The sequence below is a fragment of the Dermochelys coriacea genome, chromosome 2 (genome assembly GCF_009764565.3).
Source record: "Dermochelys coriacea isolate rDerCor1 chromosome 2, rDerCor1.pri.v4, whole genome shotgun sequence".
In the NCBI taxonomy this organism is placed as follows: domain Eukaryota; kingdom Metazoa; phylum Chordata; order Testudines; family Dermochelyidae; genus Dermochelys; species Dermochelys coriacea.
The window spans coordinates 17,751,868-17,774,613 of record NC_050069.1 but is presented as its reverse complement, the minus strand read 5'-3'; the positions used below and the strand labels follow the sequence as shown (position 1 = coordinate 17,774,613).

Sequence of the window (22,746 nt, the reverse complement as noted above, 5' to 3'; positions counted from 1 at the left end):
AAGTAGGGGCGTTGCCAGCAGACTGAGGGACGTGAGCATTCCCCTCTATTCGACATTGGTGAGGTCTCATCTGGAGTACTGTGTCCAGTTTTGGGCCCCACACTACAAGAAGGATGTGGAAAAATTGGAAAACGTCCAGCGGAGGGCACCAAAAACGATTAGGGGACTGGAACGCATGACTTATGAGGAGACGTTGAGGGAACTGGAAAGGAGTACTTGTGGCACCTTAGTGACTAACAAAATAAATTTGTTAGTCTCTAAGGTGCCACAAGTACTCCTTCTCTTTTTGTGAATACAGACTAATAGGGCTGCTACTCTGAAAGCTGAGAGAACTGGGATTGTTTAGGCTGCGGAAGAGAAGAACGAGGGGGGATTTGATAGCTGCTTTCAACTACCTGAAAGGGGGTTTCAAAGTGGATGGCTCTAGACTGTTCTCAGTGGTAGCAGATGACAGAACAAGGAGTAATGGTCTCAAGTTGCAGTGGGGGAGGTTTAGGTTGGATATTAGGAAAAACTTTTTCACTAGGAAGGTGGTGAAGCACTGGAATGGGTTACCTAGGGAGGGGGTGGAATCTCCTTCCTTAGAAGTTTTTAAGGCCAGGTGTGACAAAGCCCTGGCTGGGATGATTTAGTTGGGGTTGGTCCTGCTCTGAGCAGGGGGGCTGGACTCGATGACCTCCCGAGGTCCCTTCCAACCCTGATAGTCTATGATTCGCACAGCATGCTGGGATTTGTATGCCTGAGCTGCCCCTCCCACCCGGCTCCCCCAGTGACCCTCAGCCGCGGCAGGGCTGCCCCTGGCGTTAAGCCGCCTCTGTGCCGGGGTCGCGCCTCCGGGGGTCACTAGGAGACTGGGCCGCGACAGTGACCGCGGAAGGCGAGAAGCCCTCCCCCTAAAGAACTACAACTCCCACCGTGCTCCGCGCGCTAGCGCCGCGGCAGCCTTAGTAGGCGGGAGGGGCAAAATGGCTGCGGCTCATCCGAGGACGAGGAGTCGTGGCTGAGGTGAGTCTGCGAGGGCAAGTGAGCGGCTCCGGGGGAGACAGACGAAGCGCGGGGCGGCGGGTGGCCGAGGCGAGAGGCGGCAGCAGGGAAGCCAGGCGAAGGCGCCGCACGGAGGCTGGGGCACTTGGCGAACGCTGCCGGCAGAGGGGCGGCGCGAGGCGGGGGGAGGGCGGGTGACTAGCGTGCGAGGGCGCCCCCCCCCCCCCGCGAGCCCGTATCCTCGTGCCCGAGCCGCCCCCTCCCCCCCCCGAGCCCGTATCCTGGTGCCCGAGCCGCCCCCCCAGTTCCCGCGCTCCGGGTGCTGCGCCCCCAGCTAACCTTCGCCTGGTGTGCGCAAGCCCTGCGCCTCGCGCTGCCGGGCTGGGAAGTCACCTGGCCTGAAATCACATCGCAGAGCCCTCGAGGTGGCCCCAGGTACCCGTGTGGGGCTGCGCTGCAAAGTTTGCCCCGGCCGCCAGCCAGCCTCCCAAGCCTTGCTGTGGCTTCACCACGTCAGTGTCCACGGCAGCGCCTGCGGGGGGGGGGAGGGGGTCGGTCACTCGCTGTGGGAAGGGGCCGCGAACTCATCACGGAACAGCCCCCTGATACTCTGTTGTGATGTCAAGTATCAGAGGGGGTTAGTCTGGATCTGTAAAAGCGGCAAAGAGGCCTGTGGCACGACCCGATAGGCCTGTAACACCACTACGTCCCTTGGTATTGTAAAAAGAAAAGGAGGACTTGTGGCACCTTAGAGACTAACAAATTTATTAGAGCATAAGCTTTCGTGAGCTACAGCTCACTTCATCGGATGCATTGGGTGGAAAAAACAGAGGAGAGATTTATATACACACACACAGAGAACATGAAACAATGGGTTTATCATACACACTGTAAGGAGAGTGATCACTTAAGATAAGCCATCACCAGCAGCAGGGGGGGGGAAAGGAGGAAAACCTTTCATGGTGACAAGCAAGGTAGGCTAATTCCAGCAGTTAACAAGAATATCAGAGGAACAGTGGGGGGTGGGGTGGGAGGGAGAAATACCATGGGGAAATAGTTTTACTTTGTGTAATGACTCATCCATTCCCAGTCTCTATTCAAGCCTAAGTTAATTGTATCCAGTTTGCAAATTAATTCCAATTCAGCAGTCTCTCGTTGGAGTCTGTTTTTGAAGCTTTTTTGTTGAAGTATAGCCACTCTTAGGTCTGTGATCGAGTGACCAGAGAGATTGAAGTGTTCTCCAACTGGTGTCTGGAGGCAGGTGTTTCTGTTTTTCTTTGAATGGTATCCTGATATGGTATACGTACAGGTCTGTCTTGTGTCATATTGACCAAACACTGTGGTACAAATATTGTAGCATGCTGTCAAGCTGTGATTGTTCAGTGAATCCATTTAATGCTAACAAATGTCACTTGCTTGTCTGACACTCTTATGATCACAGGTTTCAGAGTAGCAGCCGTGTTAGTCCGTATTCGCAAAAAGAAAAGGAGTACTTGTGGCACCTTAGAGACTAACAAATTTATTAGAGCATAAGCTTTCGTGAGCTACAGCTCACTTCATGAAGTGAAGTGAGCTGTAGCTCACGAAAGCTTATGCTCTAATAAATTTGTTAGTCTCTAAGGTGCCACAAGTACTCCTACTCTTATGATGATTCGCAAAAAGAAAAGGAGTTCTTGTGGCACGAATACAGACTAACACAGCTGCTACTCTGAAACCTCTTATGATGATTGTGTCGTGGCAACACATGATAGTGAGGTGTGACAATGCAGATCTGACCTTTGTAGTGTTAGATGAAAGTTACACGGTTTTGTGACTGTCGGTGATGATAACTTTCCATCTCTCTGACGCTGGTGTATTATAGAGACTAAACTTGACCTTTGGGCGGGAATTTGTTTATGGCATGATGGACTGCAGTACAGAGATTCTCTGTTGAAAGACTCTGTAAATAGGCTCTAAATGTTTACATAAAATTTCACTGAGAAATTACAAATTTGGGGGATTAAAATATTGATTGTAGGGCTATTACATTGGGAGAACTTCACTAAGTGAGACTTTAAATTGCTTTTGAAACACGTTATTAAATCCTTCGTAGGAGGAAAAGACACTCTAAAATGTGCCAAAATGAGTGAGTTGGCAGGTCTATGATTGCTCATTCAAAAAAAAAACAGTGTTAAAAGTGGGAACCGAAGATAATTATTTTACAAATAAGATAGCAGTGATTGATTTTTGGTTTCAAATAGTATAATGTTGGAAAACGTTAAACTTCCTTCCCCATTTTCTCCTCTGCTCTTTTTCTCTTACCCCATCCTAGTCTACATATGTCTGTGTGAGTGTAAATATGTATACCTGTATCAAAATTTGGAATTTCTTCTTTATAAAAGACATTGGAATTCTAGTAACATTGGAATTCCATTAGACTGTGCAATACTAAAACTGCAAAGAGTCTGATTGATCTTCTGCTTCAGGTCTAATAAAATGGAATCACTAAGAACATAAGAATAGCCATGCTGGGTCAGACCAATGGTCTATCTAGCAGAGTATCCTGTCTTCTGACAGTGATCTGTGCCAGGTTCATTCAATGGAATGAATGAGCAGGAAATGGACAAAACAGGATAATTATTGAGTGATTCCCTTGTGGTCCAGTCCCAGCTTCTGACAGTTAGAGGTTTAGGGACACCCAGTGTATCGGGTTGTGCCCCGGCTAATAGCCATTGATGGACCTATCCCCCATGAACTCATGTAAATTTTTTTTTAATTCAGTTATAGATTTGGCCTTCACAACATCTCCTGGCAATGAATTCCACAGATCTGTGTGTTGTGTGAAGAAGTACTTTCTTATGTTTGTTTCGGACCAGGAATCACACATTGAAATGAATGGGCAGTTACATGAAGGGGTAAATACCGCTTCCCTATTCAGTTTCTCCACACCATTTTCCCCACTCAAATATAGATTTCACTCCAAGGGTGGGGGAGTGGAAAAAATCCCCTTTGGGCAGAGATAAAATACCGAAGAATCTCACAACAGGTTACTTGTTTGTAGTGGGCTAACTATGAAGAAAACTTCCTAACTGTAGGACTAGATTACCAAAGTGGGTTGTATAATCCCTGTCATTGGAGGTTTTTAAGAACAGGTTGGATAAAGACCTTTCAGAGATGGTATAGATGACCTCTTGAGGTTCCTTGCAGCCCTGAATTTCTGTGACTCTATGAAGGAAATTGTTTACATTCCTAACTGCAGTGGGTGCTAGTAGGTGCCCACATTAGTAACACTTATGACTTTCAGATTCCCAGATGATTGGTTGGCTGTTGGATCAGAGACCTGTTGTGGAAATAGACTGCCATTGTTCTAGCGCCATAAGCTTTAAAGGAAATGAAAATAAACTGTTTCATGAATTTTGTGCCATGTAACATCTGTATTTTGACATCACTAAAATAGCTAATGATAGGGGGTTTTTCAATAAAAATGTCTATGAATGGGATTATCATAGTTTAGCATAGAAAGCAAAAGTTAGTAAATGACAGCTGTTCAGAGTCTTAAGCAATTCCACTAGTACATTTTGTTCCAATTGTGGTTTCCCTCTAATCAACTTATATCATTTTTACGTGATTAAAATATATAAATGGTATTTTTATCAGTGCTTTTGGTTGATTTTATTTTAATATGATGCTTCTCTACTATTTTATGCTAGTAGCTAGATTCTGAGATGGCACTTTCAGATATGGACCTTACTGAGAGAAATGGAAACTGATGGCTGGTATATTGAGTATCTTAGGAGCATCATATCAGGGTGAAATAAGATGATTACCAGAACTATGGCACTTCTAGGCTTTTTTTTTTGTGTGGATGAGAATGTTAGATTTGTGGCCGTCAGCTACATGGGGAAAACTTTCCTTTTTACCCACTTGTTTCATATATTTTCTTGCCATGTTTTGTAATGATTGAAGATTTGTTTAAAAACGGGCTTTTCCTTTTCAGTCAGTTGTCTTTTGAATTGATTCTGCAGCATATAAAGACTGAATTTGTGGTAGTTTCCATGGAAACAGTGTCATAATATTTGTACATATACATCAGTAATACCTATTGAGGATCTCTGTCTGCTTTACAAAAAAATACATTTAGCGTCACAGATACCCCTGTGTGACACATTATTTCAATATTGCAGATGGGGAACTTGAACAGAGGTGAAAGGCAAAAAGTACAAGTGAACAATAATTTTGAATGCTTCAGTTCTTGGGTGCCCAACCTGAGATGCCTAGTGCCTGATTTTTTGGAGGTACTGAACACCTATATCGTGATCTTTATTTGGACTTGGGGGCTGTTTATCCCTTCCAAAAAAGAATCCTAGAAATCTCAAGTTGGGAAATCCAAAATTAGTGTCTCACAAGGCTTGTGAAAGAGCTGTTAATAAAAATACAGATCTCCTGACTCCCATTACGTACCCTAATTACAATACTATATTTCCTCCCACGTACTCAGGATTGTGACTGTTGTGGGATCAAATAGACTAGTTAGTTAAGGACAGGAAAAGAAAGAAGGAAGTATTGCTATTCCTCCCCACTGCCAGCGCACACATTTTAAATTGACATAGCAATTTCTAGTTGGCTGATTGGAGGCTGAGCCTAGGGCTATATCATAGAATCATAGACTATCAGGGTTGGAAGGGACCTCAGGAGGTCATCTAGTCCAACCCCCTGCTCAAAGCAGGACCAATCCCCAATTAAATCATCCCAGCCAGGGCTTTGTCAATCCTGACCTTAAAAACTTCTAAGGAAGGAGATTCTACCTCCTCTCTAGGTAACGCATTCCAGTGTTTCACCACCCTCCTAGTGAAAAAGTTTTTCCTAATATCCAACCTAAACCTCCCCCACTGCAACTTGAGACCATAAGTCCTTGTTCTGTCATCTGCTACCACTGAGAACAGTCTAGATCCATCCTCTTTGGAATCCCCTTTCAGGTAGTTGAAAGCAGCTATCAAATCCCCCCTCATTCTTCTCTTCCGCAGACTAAACAATCCCAGTTCCCTCAACCTCTCCTCATAAGTCATGTGTTCCAATCCCCTTATTTTTTTGTTGCCCTCCGCTGGACGCTTTCCAATTTTTCCACATCTTTCTTGTAGTGTTGGGCCCAAAATTGGACACAGTACTACAGATGAGGCCTCACCAACTTTGAATAGAGGGGAACAATCACGTCCCTTAATCTGCTGGCAATGCCCCTATTTATACATCCCAAAATGCCATTGGTCTTCTTGGCAACAAGGGAACCCTATTGACTCATATCCAGCTTCTTGTCCACTATAACCCCTAGGTCCTTTTCTGCAGAACTGCTGCCTAGCCATTCAATCTCTAGTCTGTGGCGGTGCATGGGATTCTTCCGTCCTAAGTGCATGACTCTGCACTTGTCCTTGTTGAACCTCATCAGACTTCTTTTGGCCCAATCCTCTAATTCGTCTAGGTCCATCTGTATCCTATCCCTACCCTCCAGTGTATCCACCTCTCCTCCCAGTGTAGTGTCATCTGCAAACTTGCTGAGGGTGCAATCCACGCCATTCTCCAGATCATTTATGAAGATATTGAACAAAACCGGCCCGAGGACCGAACCTTGGGGCACTCCACTTGATACCAGCTTCCAACTAGACATGGAGCCATTGATCGCTACTCGTTGAGCTCGACAATCTGGCCAACTTTCTATCCACCTTATAGTCCATTCATCCAGCCCATACTACTTTAACTTGTTGGCAAGAATACTGTGGGAGACTGTATCAAAAGCTTTGCTAAAGTCAAGGAACAATACGTCCACTGCTTTCCCCTCATCCACAGAGCCATCTCATCATAGAAGGCAATTAGATTAGTTAGGCATGACTTTCCATTGGTGAATCCATGCTGACTGTTCCTGATCACTTTCCTCTCCTCAAAGTGCTTCAGAATTGATTCCTTGAGGTCCTGCTCCATGATTTTTCCAGGGACTGAGGTGAGGCTGACTGGCCTGTAGTTTCCCCAGATCTTCCTCCTTCCCTTTTTTAAAGATGGGCACTACATTAGCCTTTTTCCAGTCGTCCGGGACTTCCCCCGATCACCATGAGTTTTCAAAGATAATGGCCAATGGCTCTGCAATCACATCGGCCAACTCCTTCAGCACTCTCGGATGCAGCACATCCGGCCCCATGGACTTGAGCTTGTCCAGCTTTTCTAAATAGTCCCGAACCACTTCTTTCTCCACAGAAGGCTGGTCACCTCCTCCCCATGCTGTGCTGTCCAGTGCAGTAGTCTGGGAGCTGACCTTGTTTGTGAAGACAGAGGCAAATAAAGAATTGAGTATATTAGCTTTTTCCACGTCCTCTGTCACTAGTTTGCCTCCCTCATTCAGTAAGGGGCCCACACTTTCCTTGACTTTCTTCTTGTTGCTAACATACCTGAAGAAACCCTTCTTGTTACTCTTAACATCTCTTGCTAGCTGCACCTCCAGGTGTGATTTGGCCTTCCTGATTTCTCTCCTGCATGCTTGATCAATATTTTTATACTCCTCCCTGGTCATTTGTCCAGTCTTCCATTTCTTGTAAGCTTCTTTGTGTTTAAGATCAGCAAGGATTTCATTGTTAAGCCAAGCTAGTCTATAACCGTATAATTACTGGGCATTGGACTGATTGCTTTACTTCGCCCAAAGGCTGTAGTAATTCTCCTGGAATGTATGGCAACAGGAGGGGAGATTAACTATTGTGAGAATCTGGAATTGTGGAATATGCTATGTGACATGTAAGAGCCCACCTCACACTAACCTTCTGTAGTAGAGCTCTTTTGGTCTTCCAGGGCATGCTGATCTGAAGACTTTAGACTGTAACAAAGTCAGTGTTTGTGGTTTTCTAGAGTTTGTGTCACAGCAATTTTCAGGTGGATGGGTCTGCCAGTACAGACAATACTTATTGATTTGGAATATTAAATGATGTATGTTCTTCACTATGCATAATGAAAAAGTCTGTACAAATAAATGGTATTGTGGATTTATATCAAGTTTTGTGTAGTTAAAAGTTAAAGAATGGCTTTTCTAACTGCCTGTCCTTCAAATTAAGCCTGGGATCTGAAAGTAAAGCTGTGCTCTTTCTAAGCCACATACCAGTTTTAGTCACTTGTCAGAATAGAACAGCATTCTGACAGAGCCATAACTCTAAGGATATGTCTACACAGCAACTAGACACCTGTGGCTGGCTTTTGCCAGCCAATTCAGGCTCGCGCCAGCTGACCAAAGCTGCGGCTGCAGTGCTGTTTCGCTGTTGTGTAGATGGTTGGGCTGGGGCCCAAACTCTAGGACCCTGCAAGGTGGGGGGTCCTAGAGCTCAGGTTTCAGCCTGAGCCTAGTCAGTCTACAGAGAAATAAGACAGTCCTGCAGCCTGAGCCCTGCTAGCCCAAGTCATTTGGCATGGGCCAGCTGTGAGGTGTGGGGTTTTGTATTTATTTGCTGCGTAGACATCTGGGGTAAGACTAATAGTCCATCTAGCCCAGTATCCTGTCTTGTGGCAAAGACCAGTGCCAGGTGCTTCAGAGGGAATGAACAGAACAGGATAGTTATTGTGTGATCCATCCCCTGTTGTCCAGTCCCAGCTTCTGGCAGTCAGAGGCTTAGGGACACCCTGAATGTGGGGTTGTGTCCCTCACCTTCTTATCTAATAGCTATTGATCGACTTATACTCAGGGAACATGTAATTTTTTTAAATCCAGTTATACTTTTGGCCTTCACAACATCCCCTGACAATGAATTCCACAAGTTGACTGCGTGCTATGTGAAGTAATACTTATGCTGGTGATAAATCTGCTGCCTATTTCATTGGGTGATCCTTGGTTCTTGTGTTATGTGATGGGGTAAATAATACTTCCTTATTCACTTTCTCCACACCATTCATAATTTTATAGACCTCTAGCCTATCACCCCTTAATTGTCTCTTTTCTGAGATGAATAGTCCTAGGCTTTTTAATCTCTCCTTGTATGGAAGCTGTTCCATACCCTTAGTCATTTTTGTTGCCCTTTTCTGTACCTTTTCCATTTCTAATGCTTTTTTTTGGATGGGGTGACCAGAATTGCATGTGGTATTCAAGGTGTGGGCATACCATGCATATATATAGTGCCATTATGATATTTTCAGTATTGATGCTTATCCCTTTCCTAATTGTTCCTGACATTCTTAGCTTTTTTGACTGCTGCTGCATGTTGAGCAGATGTTTACAGAGAACTATGCACAATGACTCCAAGATCTCTTTGCGTAGTAACAGCTAATTTAGACCCCATCATTTTGTAAATATAGTTGGGATTAAGTTTTCCAATGTGCATTACTTTGCACTTATCAACATTGCATTTCATCTGCCATTTTGTTGCCCAGTCACACAGTTCTGGGAGATCCCTTTCTAGCTCTTCCCAGTCAGCTTTGGAATTAACTATCTGAAATCATTTTGTATCGTCTGCAAACTTTGCTACCTCACTGTTTACCCCTTTTTCCAGATCATTTATGATTATGTTGAATAGCATTGGTCCCAGTACAGATCCTTGGAGGACACTGCTATTTATCCAATTCCACTGTGGAAAACTGACCATTTATTCCTACCTTTATTTCTGGTCTTTTAACCAGTTACTGATTCATGAAAGGACCTTCCCTCTTATTCCATTACTTCTTATTTTGCTTCAGAGCCTTTGTTGAGAGACCTTGTCAAGGCTTTCTGAAAGTTCAAGTATGCTATATTGACTGAATTACCCTTGTCCACATACTCTCCAAGAATTCTAGTAGATTGGTGTGGCATGATTTCCCTTCACAAAAGCTGGGTTAACTCTCTCAACATATCAGGTTGATGTGTGTGTCTGATAATTCTGTACTATATTTTCAACCCGTTTACCTGATACTGAAGATAGGCTTACTGGCCTGTAATTGCGAGGATAGTCTCTTTTAAAAATAGGCATTGCGTTCGCTATCTTTCAGTCATCTGATACAGATGCTGATTGAAATAGCAAGTTACACACCATATTTAGTAGTTGTGTACTTTCATATTTGAGTTCCTTCAGAACTCTTAGGGGAATACCATCTGGTCCTGGTGACTTACTACTGTTTATTCCAAAACCACCTCTATTGACCTCTCAGTATGGCATAGTTCTTCAGATTTTCTCACGAGGCATTATGTAGGAAACTTCCCAGTTCTGGCTCAATCCTGAGGATCTAGAGATCTCTGTGGTGACCCAGTGGGTGGTGCCACGTAGAGTCAGGATGTGAACCTCTTCATGCACCAATGGGGAATTTGAGAGCATGGTGTGCTGGGGTGGTTTTTGTCCAATTTGATGACATGACCGAAGAGCATGGAATGCTGCTTTTGAATATAATGAGCGATTGAAAGAAGGCATCTCTCAGCAAGATAATAATGTTTTGCATAAAGTCAGACCACTTTATGTTCAGGATTTAGTGTTGCCAGTGCATATGGAAAGTCTCTAGCCACTCAAAGTCTGCCTATGAGCGTGTCCAAGTTTCTAATCCATATGGCAGTACAGGTAGTACACAGGTTTGATCGATCCAGAACTTTGTCTCAGCTTGAAGATGTTTTTGCTTCTGTAAGTGAGACCTGAACTTCATGCAGGAAGTGGGAAGACATCTTTGTCAGAGAATGTCTGGTTTGTTTTGACCATCTGAATTTTGCTTTCAGCCTAGGTAGATGACAGTTGTGAACCAACTCTTCACCAAGTATTATGGTGGCCCAGCTCCAAGGTTCTGAACGTTGGTCTTCTGGCATGCGACGTTCAACCCCATAGTGTGGGTAGCCTTCCAGAAACCTTGGAGGGTGGGACTGAAATTCTCTGACTTCTCCCCTAGCAAGGCTACTTCATCAGTGTCATGCTGGTTGGTTAACATTTCTTGACTGATGTTGATTCTGATATGAGAAGCCCCAAGTCCGAATATCCAGTCAATAGCTTGACAGAAAGTGCCAGGGTGAGAGTGCATATCTCTCTCACACCCAAAGTTGTGTAAAAACGCAGCGAAAGCTGTTAACCAGCATGACTTTCACACAGGTACTGGTGTGAAGACCATGTGCCGAGTTAGCAGAATCAAAGCCACGTTGATGTCGATGTATGCCACGTGAAGCGGGTGGTTAAATTCTTGGTACAGATCGGCCAAAGGGTAATGACAGTGTTCATTGTTGACCTCTGTCAAGGAGCATCTGCATCGTACCAAGCAGAACATGAGCAAACACCTTTCCAGGGACTGAAAACCATGAAATTGGCCTGAAGTTCCTATACTCAGTGCGAGATCCTTTGCCCTTGTACAGGGATACTATATGATTATTCCATTCTGTTGGTACTTTGCCAGATGCCCACACTTTGAAGAATATTTGTTGCAGGCTGTTGCTTGCTGCTTCCAAAGCATGTTTGAGAAGGTCTGGGGAATGTCAGGTCCAACAGTGTATCCACTCTGTAACTTCGGAATGGCCTTTCATACTTCCTCAAATGACAGAGGGATCAATGGTTTCAGAGTGGTTGCTGTGTTAATCTGTATCAGCAAAAAAAATGAAGAGTACCTTAGAGACTAACAAATTTATTTGAGCATAAGCTTTCGTGGGCTAAAACCACTTCATTGGATGCATGCAGTGGAAAATAAAGTAGGAAGATTACACACACACACACACACACACACACACACACACACACACAGAACATGAAAAAATGGGTGTTGCTATACACACTAACGAGATTGATCAATTAAGGTGAGCTATTACTAGCAGGAGAAAAAAAAACTTTTGCAGTGATCATCAAGATGGCCCATTTCCAACAATAGACAAGAAGGTGTGAGTAACAGTAGGGGAGGAAAATGAGCACGGGGAAATATTTAGGGATCAATGTTTGTCCTTGGATCTTCAGCCTTATGGTTTGTCAGCCATGTCACATAGCTCTGGACAGTTGTCAGTGGCATAATGTGCTTTCCATCTATCCAGGCCCTTGTCCATCAATGAACAGGGAAATCTGGCCAGTTTCCTGATGGAGATACTGGAAAGTTGTTTATGGCTGCCAGCTAGGTGCCTGGTGACTGTAGGCAGGATGCAGATTGTTGAAATTTAGGCCATTCTCTGCCTGGTGGTCCAGGGAGTTGATGTAAATTTCAATCATGTTTTGCCATGGCTTGGAAAATGCATTTCAGCCTTCACTCCCCCTCCCCTCCCCTAAGAGCTGAGTACCTAAAGTTCACACTGTGTTTGTTACACATCAGCTCTTTGGGGCAGGAGACCTGTCTTACATGTATGTAAAGCTCCTAGTACACACTGGAGCAGTATATAAATAATGACATATAAAAGAACTACAATAAAATAATATTAAGGTTGCTTAGTCAAGCACTCAAAGATTAAAAAATGCCAGAATTAAGGTTGCCCGTGCAAACTTAATTCAGTCCCATGAGCGTAAGTGTTAGGATATAACTTTTAATTCAATATTTTTTCCATAGGACCCCTGCCTCATTCTGTGGGTTGCTGAAAGAAGGGAGGCTTTCCTGTGCTCTGAGCTCTGATAATCAGCAGGGAAAGTTGTGTTGGGAAGAAATGGGCTTAGTTGCTTCATGGGGATTGTGCATGTGCGGTCTGGGTAGCATGTGGGAACTGTTTCAGCATGCAGCTCTACTAGTGCACATGGAATCTTCAGAGAATTTCGTTGTTGGCCTCTAACAAATCTTTACTATAAGTATTTCAGAAGGTTATAAGTTGGTCAAATTTGGGCCCACTATTTATTATTTTTTATTATCGGAGTGCTAGGAACCCTAGTTTTGGGCCAGTACCACAAAGCACTAGGAGCTGTACAAACAGAACAAAACAACGGTCCTTTCTCTGAAGCACTTAGACTAAAAAGACCAGACAGTCAGGGAAGGCATACGACACACAAGCAGAGTGTACAATCTGGTGGCAGCAAATATATTAGTTCCACAGTTTTATTTTCTCTCTCTGGTGGGTTAAGTTAGGAGGGAAAAAGCTAAAGGGCAGAGAGAAAGGACATTGAAGGGAAGGAGGATGGGAAGAGAAGGGGAGAAGAGTGTAAGTGGAGGGTTCCCAGGTGTCCGGTTTTCAACTAGAATGCCCAGTCAAAAAGGGATCGTGATGGCTCCAGTTGGCACTGCCGACCGGGCCATTAAAAGTCCGGTCAGTGGCGCAGTGGGGGCCCAGGGCTAAGGCAGGCTCCCTGCCTGCCCTAGCTACACGCAGCTCCCGAAAGCAGCCATCAGGTCCTTGTGGCCCCATGGCGCATGGGTGGCCAGGGAGGTTCTGCACGCTGCCCCCACCCCGAGTGCCAGTTCCGCAGTTCCCATTGGCTGGGGACTGCAACCAATGGGAGCTGCGGGGGAGGCGCCTGTGGGCATGAGGGCAGTGTGCGGAGCCTCCCTGGCCGCCCATGCACCAAGGGGCCACAGGGACCTGGCGGCTGCTTCCTGGGAGCCATGGTAAGTGCCGCTGGGACCCCTCTCCCCCAACCCCCTGCCCCAGCCTGGAGTCCCCTCCCACAACCAAACTTCATTCTGGAGCCTGCATCCTGCACCACCTCAACACCTTGCCCCAGCCCTGAGCTTCCTCCTGCACCCCAAACCCTCATCCCTGCTCCACCCCAGAGCCCACACCCCCAGCTGGAGTCTCCTGCATCCTGAACCCCTTATTTCTGGCCCTCCCCAGAGCCTGCACCCCCAGCCCAGAGCCCATACCCCTTCCTGCAGCCCAACCCCCTGCCCCAGCCCAGTGAAAAATAGTGAGGGTGGGGGGAGAGCAAGCGACCGGGGGGGGGGGAGGGAGAGGAGAATGGAGCAAGTGGGGGTGGGGCCTCAGAGAAGGGGCAGGGCCTCAGAAGGGGTGGGGCAGGGGTGTTCGGTTTTGTGCAATTAGAAAGCTGGCAACCCTAGTGACTTAAAGTGAAGAGACTGAGGTAGGGGGAGATTTGGAGCACACAGCCAGTCAGCACAGAGAAAGTCCACTCAAAGTCTCTGGCTAGCTCCTCTTTGCAGCTTTCCTATCCCTGTGGACTTGGGAGAAAAGGCACACCCCTCACGCCAAGGAGACTCCCTCTTAGTTTTCTACTGCCTGTTCTAAAGCATGGGGATGCTAAAACTTCTCAGTGGAAAGGCTGTAAAAAAAAAAAAAAAATTATGTGGGAAAATTTTTTCCTAAGCTTGTTCTCAGAAACAGTTAAATTGTTTCAGCACAAAATTTTCAAAAACTTCAGCATTAGGCTCACACCTGGTATGAAAAACTTCAGCCTGAACAATTGAGGTTTGGCAAATTTATAAGCTTTCGAAAATAAGGTCTTATAATAGGAAGTGTCAGGCAACCGTAATTTATATTTGTCTCTACCGTCTACCTATAATGTTTCACTGGCAAAATGTATTGTGTCCCCCATTCATTGCGGTTGTCAAAAATTCAACACTCATAAACATCAGGCTCTTTTAATTAAAACCTTGTTAAGGCTGCTCAATTATGTGTACTACAAATGCACCCTTAATGAAGCCAGAAAATATCTGTTCTCTGTAATCCCTGAGTCAAATTTTCAGCCAACAGTCCTTAATTCATCTTTATTATACAAACATGCACCACCCACAATAAACATGCTTTCCCCCTTCACAAAAAATAAAAATAAAAGCTTTAACTTTGTCCTTGTGGAGAGGCATACTTTTCAAACATGATAGATTGACTTAAATCACTGATTTTAATCAGCAAGCACTAAACCTTGATTTAAATAATTGATTTTAATCCTATTTTGTATTTTACTTTTTAGTTATCTTTTGAGAGGTTCATTCTCATTGGTTTTTATAACCATTAAAACGTTGATTTGCAACTAAATGTAGTTTTATTAAATTTGGTACTTTTTGCTAACCAGAGGATACGGTATCTGTACATCTAAACAATAATATAGCTCAACATTCATGTAGTCACATTACTAATTTTTGTTTTTTATGATAGAAAATGATTATGTATTATTATTATTACATGGTTTTTTACTTGTGAATTGTCAAGCTGCATTTGGATGTAAATTGGAATTCAATTAAATGTACAAAAATGGCTTTGTAAAAATTTTTTTAGTTACATAAAACTGCCTTCAGTGTGCTGAATACATAAGGAAAAAAAGTTTATCAAAGCATGTTTTGCATTTGAAATTAATTTATTAAACCAATGTACATAATGTCTTGACTTCTTACTCAAATTATATTTTAATTTTCTTATAGCTTATTTCATCTTGCAAAACTGAAGACAAATTCCTGGCTAACAATGCCTGGCAGTAAGTATTACAACCTTTAGTTATCTTGAAAAAACGTTTAAGGATATCATGTTGTGTATTAAATATTGCTTAATTGGGGTAGGGGGAACCCAAGTGAAATAAGGGAACTAATAATGCAGGTATTAGCTTTTTTGTTTAAAATGGAATTTGATTTGCTCAAGACAGTGTGATTGGCCATACATTAATGTACCAATACATATCTGTTGAGAACATTTTAAAAATGAAATCTCATATATAAGGTTGGCAACTTCTTGTTTACTACTCAGTGATCATAAAATCTTCATAGTTGTAAAATTGTTCATCATAAAATTATGGTGAATTTAGTACGTGACTTAAAGTATGTTATTTTGGAAAGTATTTGGTGGGGCAAAACAAAAGTTACAAAAGAAGCCTGTGGTACTCCAGTGCAATCCTACCCACAAAGTATTTCACAATAGTAAGTAATACTGTATAGTAAATAGAATTAATAGTTAACTTATAAAATGATAGGTCTAATACTTAATATATAAAAATACAGCTAACATTTTGACAGAAGCATCTTTAAGATTCAAAAAGATCATGTATCTTGAGGAAGTAAAACCTCATGTATATAAAAGCTTCAGGCCGGGGAAGGAAATGAACCCACCCCACAATTAATACCAACTAAAGTAACTTATCTCAAACCCCCCCCCCAACAACCCCCGCCAAAAAAGTAGTCTTTATAAAAAGTGAATTTCTCTTTCATAATGAATAAGTAAGAGTCTTCAAAAACAAAAACCAGAATTGTTGGAAATATAGATATACTGTTTTGAATATGGATTTTACAAATGTCTGGATTGATCAGGAAACATTAATCTAATTTGTGTTTTAGGTCACTTGTCATCCTAGAAATCCATGAATCCAAATATCTGCTATATGTTAGGAGCTAAATCTGTTGGGTATTTTGCTATTTAGTTATTACTTGCTACTTACTGTAAAATATTTTTGGGGTATTTTGTTGTATTACAGTGTCACAGTTTTTTGTAAATTGCTGTTCTATAGCTGAAGCAGCATTTGGATGTTTGCTGTTTGGGCCCTCATGATTATGAAATACCTTTCTATAAATATTCTTGCTTTTTTTTCCCCCGCATCATGAAATAAAGAAATGGAACAATTTCCTTCATTTAAGTATAGGGAGAGCTCTTGTAAAGAGAACATGTTATGTAGAATGCAGAGTAGGTGTTGTATGTCAACAATGTTAATAGCTTGCATGTTGCCAAAATGGATATTAAATCATAGTTGAATTCACTTTTGAGGTTGCTGGCATAGTGTTCTTATTTCTTTTTTTTTATTGAGAGTTCTTCAGTGAAGATGTCAAAAGAAATAGCCTAATAGAAGAAATGTAAATTTAATTTTTTCCTATATGTTTATCAGAAGTATTTTCCCCAGGTCTGGTAAACTGGGTGGTTACATAATAGACATAATAGAAATGCTATTCCTTTTCTGACACTTGTGTTATTGAATCAGAACACAGGATTTGAGAGAGAGTGTGTGATTTGGATTTTGGAAGAGAATAGAATGCGGTAGAGATAAATTGGGAGTAGAGGAGGGTTTTATTTTAAATTGTAGGGCAGTTCACAATTTAATTACTAAATTTTATTCTATATTAGGTTGGAATACAGTGTGAACATTTGTACTGAATTCCTAAAAAGGAAAAAGGAATTCAGATAAATGGGTGTGTGGTCTGTAATGATTAATAGCACTAATTCTCTTGATGGTCCTTTATGACTATAACTGGAGTGCATATGCTTGTCTGTGATTAGGTACCTCTTCAGTGTAACTTTCTTTTTGAGTAGTACACAGACAATAGAAACAAGACTTGGCCATTAAGCTCCAAAAATGGGGAGGAAGCTTGCACTTTCTTTAAGAAGTGCAAAAGAATGGTGATTCATGGGGAAGACAAGTGAGGAAGAAGACCTGTATAGTGAATGTGTCAAGGTTGTTGATGTTGAATGTCAGCCTGCGTGCTTTGAATAATAAATCAATCGATTAGACATATAGAGAATTGATCACATAAGAGGTATATGGGTGCTTAATCAAGAGCAAAGGTTTTTAAACTAGGGCAGTTTGTAAAAACGGTGGAACGTCTGTCTGTCTTTAAGCAGTGAAGCTTGATGCTATTTATAGCCCCTCATATCTTTTTATAATTGTCAGGTTTTTTTTTTTACCAACTAAACTTACCCCTTCCATCCCTACCCCCATTCTTGGGGCGGGGAAAAAATCCACTCTGGACCAGCCTTGTATGTTTCATATCTGTCTTTATCAAATGGTTGCTTGGTGTAAATTAAGAGATTCTGACTTGTGGATGACTTTAGAGTTGCAGAGGTAGCTCTTGTGCAGAAACAGAACCAGATTGCAAAGAAATCTGGAGATGGGAGCAGTGGGATATTCAGTACTAATGTACACAAAATAAATAGCAAGAACTAAAATTTGTACAGTATATAACCAAGTGGTGTGGGTTGGGGAAAGAATGTAACCCAGCAGCTACACCTATAATATTAGTACATTTGAACAAAGAGCCAAGGTAAATATTCTGTCTTAATATTTTTTCATGTAATTATTTCTAATTGGAAATGAATGGGATCAGACTATAAAGAATATAGGATAATAGCTGTGAACAGATGAGTTTGAAAATGGGTTTTTGCAAGCCTCTGTACAAGCTTGCTAAAGGTTGTACTCATCTTTTCCCCATCCTCTGACTTAGTATTTTTTATTTTTTGTTTTTGTTTTTTAGGGAGACTCTGGTGTCATCCTGACACCACCATTTCACACTCTCCCACCCTTTAAGTTTTATACTGGGGATGTGTCTTGATTCATCTTACTTTACATTTTGCATACTGTATTATTATTATTGTGTGCTTGAAGTATTCTTTACCAGCTTATTGGGAGACGTAAGGGGGGGGGTGGGATAGCTCAGTGGTTTGAGCATTGGCCTGCTAAACCTAGGGTTGTGAGCTCAATCCTTGAGGGGGCCATTTAGGGATCTGGGGTAAAAATTGGGGATTGGTCCTGCTTTGAGCAGGGGGTTGGACTAGATGACCTCCTGAGGTCTCTTCCAACCCTGATATTCTATTCTATGATAACTCAAGCTTTTTACTCTCTGAAGCTGAGTCCTTCCTGCATTATTAGCTTGAGCTTCAGCAACACTCAGTCTCCAACCCATCCTTCCTGATGGGCTACCTTGAGCTTAAAGCTCCAGTTTATTTCAAACTAGAAACTTCTGGGTGCAGTGGGGTTAGGTGTAGCACTCAATATACCACAAGATTAATGCAGTGAAAAAAACCCTCTGAGTCGGAAAATAAAATCACTGTAAATTAGTTTCTTTGTAGATGTCACACAGGATTCCTAGTGACCAACTCCCAGTATTTCTAGTTGTGTTATGAAGTAGTATGTTGCTATGAAACCTCAAATTATGGCCATCCTTCAGTGCTCCACTACAGCCTACTTCTCCTCTCAATGTTACAGCTTCGTTCATACTGTCATACTCAGCTGTAAAACATTGACTTCAATCTCAGTTATTCATGGGCAAATTCATTGCCACTAGACAGGTCTGTGGTCATCTATTGAAATTCACATTGTGCATTTGAGTATATGTAATTGTGAGAAATTGAATGTGCATTTTGACTGATAATCTGTTGGAACATGGGTGAATTTATTTAAGTCAGTGATTTTAAATCAGTTTAATTTAAATCAAGTGAGAAACCTTGATTTAAATAGTTGATTTTAATCCTCTTTTGTGTTTTTCCTAAAGAGAGGTTCAGTCTCGTGTTCATTTGCAACCAAATATAGTCCTCACACTAAATTCAGTACTACTTTTTGCTGAGTGGGAGGATATACTGTCTATGCACAGTTATGTAAGTAATTATATAGCGTGAACATTCAGATGCTTAATTTTTACATTTTTATTATGTTGAAAATGGTGAATGACTCCTTTATTTACTAGGTAATTTTTTACTATGGACTTGTGTCAATCTGCATTTGCATGGGATTTGAATTCAATTAAAAGTTCAAAAACAGTTTAAAATTGTTAGATAAAGAAAGCTTTCTTAAATGTGCTGTATACATAAACATTTTTTCTTAACAAAACGTGTTTTACATTTAAAACTTTCATTTATTAAGCAAAGGAAGTATTATCTGTAGTTAGTGAATTGATGGATTGTTTCTGGTTACCATGGGCCAGATTTCTGAGAGTATTTAGGTGCCTGAAAATGCAGATAGATGCCTAATGGAATTTTCAAAATTTCTTAAGCAGGGTAGATACCTAACTCCCATTGAAATAAAATGAATTGACATTCAGTGGGAGCTAGACATTTAACCAGCTTAGGTGCCTTGTAGGATTTCCTAAACCATCAATCACACATCTAAGATGTAAAATGCCGTTTAAAAACTGGTCCCAGGTCCTTCAGATTTTTAGAGTTAGTAGATCTCATCCGCTCCCACCTGTTTTCATTCATAGATTGGAGTAAGAAAATAAACTTTCCTGTTTTTTCAATTCCAAGTTGGTTTCTTAACTTTGAATGAGCTAATCCAAATGAAGAGAAGATCCTTTCTGCACCTGACTAAACCATTGCCAAAAGTAATTTAATGAAAGAGCTTTTCTGCGCAACAGAAATTGAAAGTCCTTACACTGGGGATAAAATTGCTCCATTGTAAAGACTGAAAACAATATAGATGTTTGCTAAATACAGTACATGATGTGATTATAGTTATAAAGTTTGAGTGGACCTCATAAATTAGAGATATTTTCTTGATACTTTTTTAGTTACATAAAGAAATTGGGGCAAAAATTGGGGATTGGTCCTGCTTTGAGTACTATAATCTATAAACAGTACTATAATCTGTTTAAATTGTTTAGTTGGAAAGCGACTACTCATTGGAAGTATCAGGTATATGTATTCATTATGTGAGAATTAGCAAGGTTCAGTGTAGAACAAGCCCAACTTTAGAATACTCAGATTGTTCATCATTGTTAGAGAAGCATTCTAAAATCTTGGATTAGGTTTCCTCAATTATTTCTATTTTAGAATTTCATTCCTACTTTTCAAATTTGATGTGTCTGTTTCTGGCATTCTGTAATGACTTATCTTCAGCCAAAGGATGAGTTAAAGATTTTTTTTTTTTTTTTAGTTTGTGTAAAGTAAAGTCTGATTTATAGCAGGTGGATTGAATGGAATTAAAGTTCTCTTCCTTGATATTATAAATTACACTTGTTTAAAAAAATATTATATGCTGTTGGGGATTTAAGTCTGTTTCCACTTGAGTCTTCCAATCATTCCAAACTCCAAGTAAATTAGTGACTAAGGTTTTAAACCTTACATGGGAGAGATTGTTTTCAAAGTCTTTTATAGACTGAGTCAAGACCTATTGCACCAGATGCTGAATACTTTAAATACAAACTCTTCCTTTCCCACCCAATACTGTCTTTCCTTTGTTCTCCTTAATATTCTGTTTCTTATTTATGGCAAAACTTTTCAGTCTTGTATTGTGTTGAGTATTAAAAAAATATTATGGGAAGTTAATGGCCAACTGAACAATGAACTTACCAACTTTCTTTTAATATTACTAACAGAAATTGTACAGAATACATTGCTATCACATATCTTTTAAGTTGCTTTTATGTTTTCAAAGTTGCCTTTATAGTTCCGGGCCACTTTTTTCCCTCCCCCCCCATGCCAATTGGGAGTGTATATGGGGGAAATAGTTCCATGAAAGTGTTGAAACATCAGTAAATATGAGATTGTATACATTTAAAAAAAGTTTCTCCTTAATATTTTAATGTATAACTATATTCTTAATTTTACATGATATTATGGAAATACAAAGTATTATATGTATCCCACATTCTGTCTTGCTACAAAGGTGCTAAATTTACTGGCAGAATTACTTGAGAAGATTAGTGGTCATTTCTAAAAAAATTATTTTGTATTTCAAAGGGTTGTTTGTAGGTACAATAGGGACACAATCAAGTCTACAACTAGTAATAAATGTCCATGCCAGTTAGCATGTAAGTTGTATTTAAATGTCTGCAAAACTGAAGTGGAAATACAATATTTCAGTGGGGTTATCCATAATTTGTGGTACTAGGAGTTCTACTGTTGCAGATTTTGGCCAAGAATGGTGGATAGTATTGCATCTACTATAGACAAGCACATATTGAGAAAAATGAGTCTAACTATATTTCCCCACATTGTAAAAGAGAACTAATAGTTTGTAATTCTTTAAGTAGTAAGGAAAATCGAATACTCTGGAAAGACTAGAAGATAGACATTTCCTTGAAAGAGCCAACAAGAATACTGGAGTGGAAAAACTTCCATTCACATTAATTTATTATGACTTTAAACTCCTATTGAACTCCAGTATGAACAAAGAGGAACTACCTGATACTGAGTGGGAACCCAGATTATATTTACTTTGAGTTTGCAATCACATTAGTCCATAAATAAATGAAAGCAGCATTCCCAAGGAAAAAGGAACTAAGTTTTTTTTTTTAATTTCTCCTATGAAATATAGTTATAGGTGACCACCATAATAGACACTGTTTTCCTAAAGCCTTATATATTTTTAAATGTTTGTCATTTTGTATTCTGTGTTGTATTGTTGAAACCCTCACTGTATCTTGCATAGCCAAGATAAAGACTTGCATACTTTTGTAACAGTGTTTAACAAAAAATAAAGATGTTGTAGAAAGAGGGTTGTATGGAGAGAGAGGGCTGTGCAACAGTTAGGATTCTGGGATGGTGAAGGAATCGATGTTTATAAGTGCCATGGGAAGCCTTTCAACTTCATTCCATTGGATGATGAGGCAGGAACAGGAAGAGAAGGTCTGCTTGGACCTAGTTTTAAAGCCCATCCAAGCTCAAGAGTGAGTCATTTTCATACCTGATCCAAACCTGAAGCTTTTAGGCGGGTTGCAAGGGTCTAGCCTCTGGCCTGGATTCTTTCCTTTGCCTGTCACCCCAGACTCCCTATTTGCATAAAGCCCATCTCCCTATTATAGCCTCCTTCCTAATGCACATGCCTTCTTTACGCAAGGCCCAACACCCCATTGTTTTCCCCCGTTCCCTTGCCTTCCCATTCTTTCTCTCCGAACTTCTCCCTCACTGTCTTCCTCATTGCCTTCAACAGCAGAAAGCAGCACTGTGGGGAGAACTGGAGCTCAGTTTCTCTGCACTCTTGCCTCAGCTACTCCAGTGCACAGGGAAGCTTAGGCAGCCATGCCTTGATTCTCAAGGTAGTATGCAGCCACAGAAACTTTAAGGAGCAGTGGCAATTGGGGCCAAAATTATTTATTAATGAGAATTCTTGAGTCCAGTCTTCTCTCATCACTGACTCATCAGACCAACAGAATGGTAGCATGTCAGTCAGCTGCAGAGGAAGGGTGGTGGTTGGTTGTTATTTCTGAAGGCAAGTTCCCCAATTATGAGTGTCCTGACCTGTTCCCCTCTATAGTCTAAGTGCAAAATTCAACTCGGCCATAACTATG

The 22,746-nt window shown here is 41.4% G+C and overlaps 1 protein-coding gene across 1 annotated transcript in view; it reads left to right on the top strand.

Moving 5' to 3' along the window:
• Nucleotides 1–840: 840 nt before the first annotated feature.
• Nucleotides 841–22,746, top strand: part of EFR3A (EFR3 homolog A) — a 203,209-nt gene continuing 181,303 nt past the window's right edge. Inside the window, 2 exon segments of the mRNA XM_038390220.2 lie at nt 841–1,005; nt 15,193–15,245. The gene's annotated coding sequence lies outside the window, so the exon portion shown is untranslated.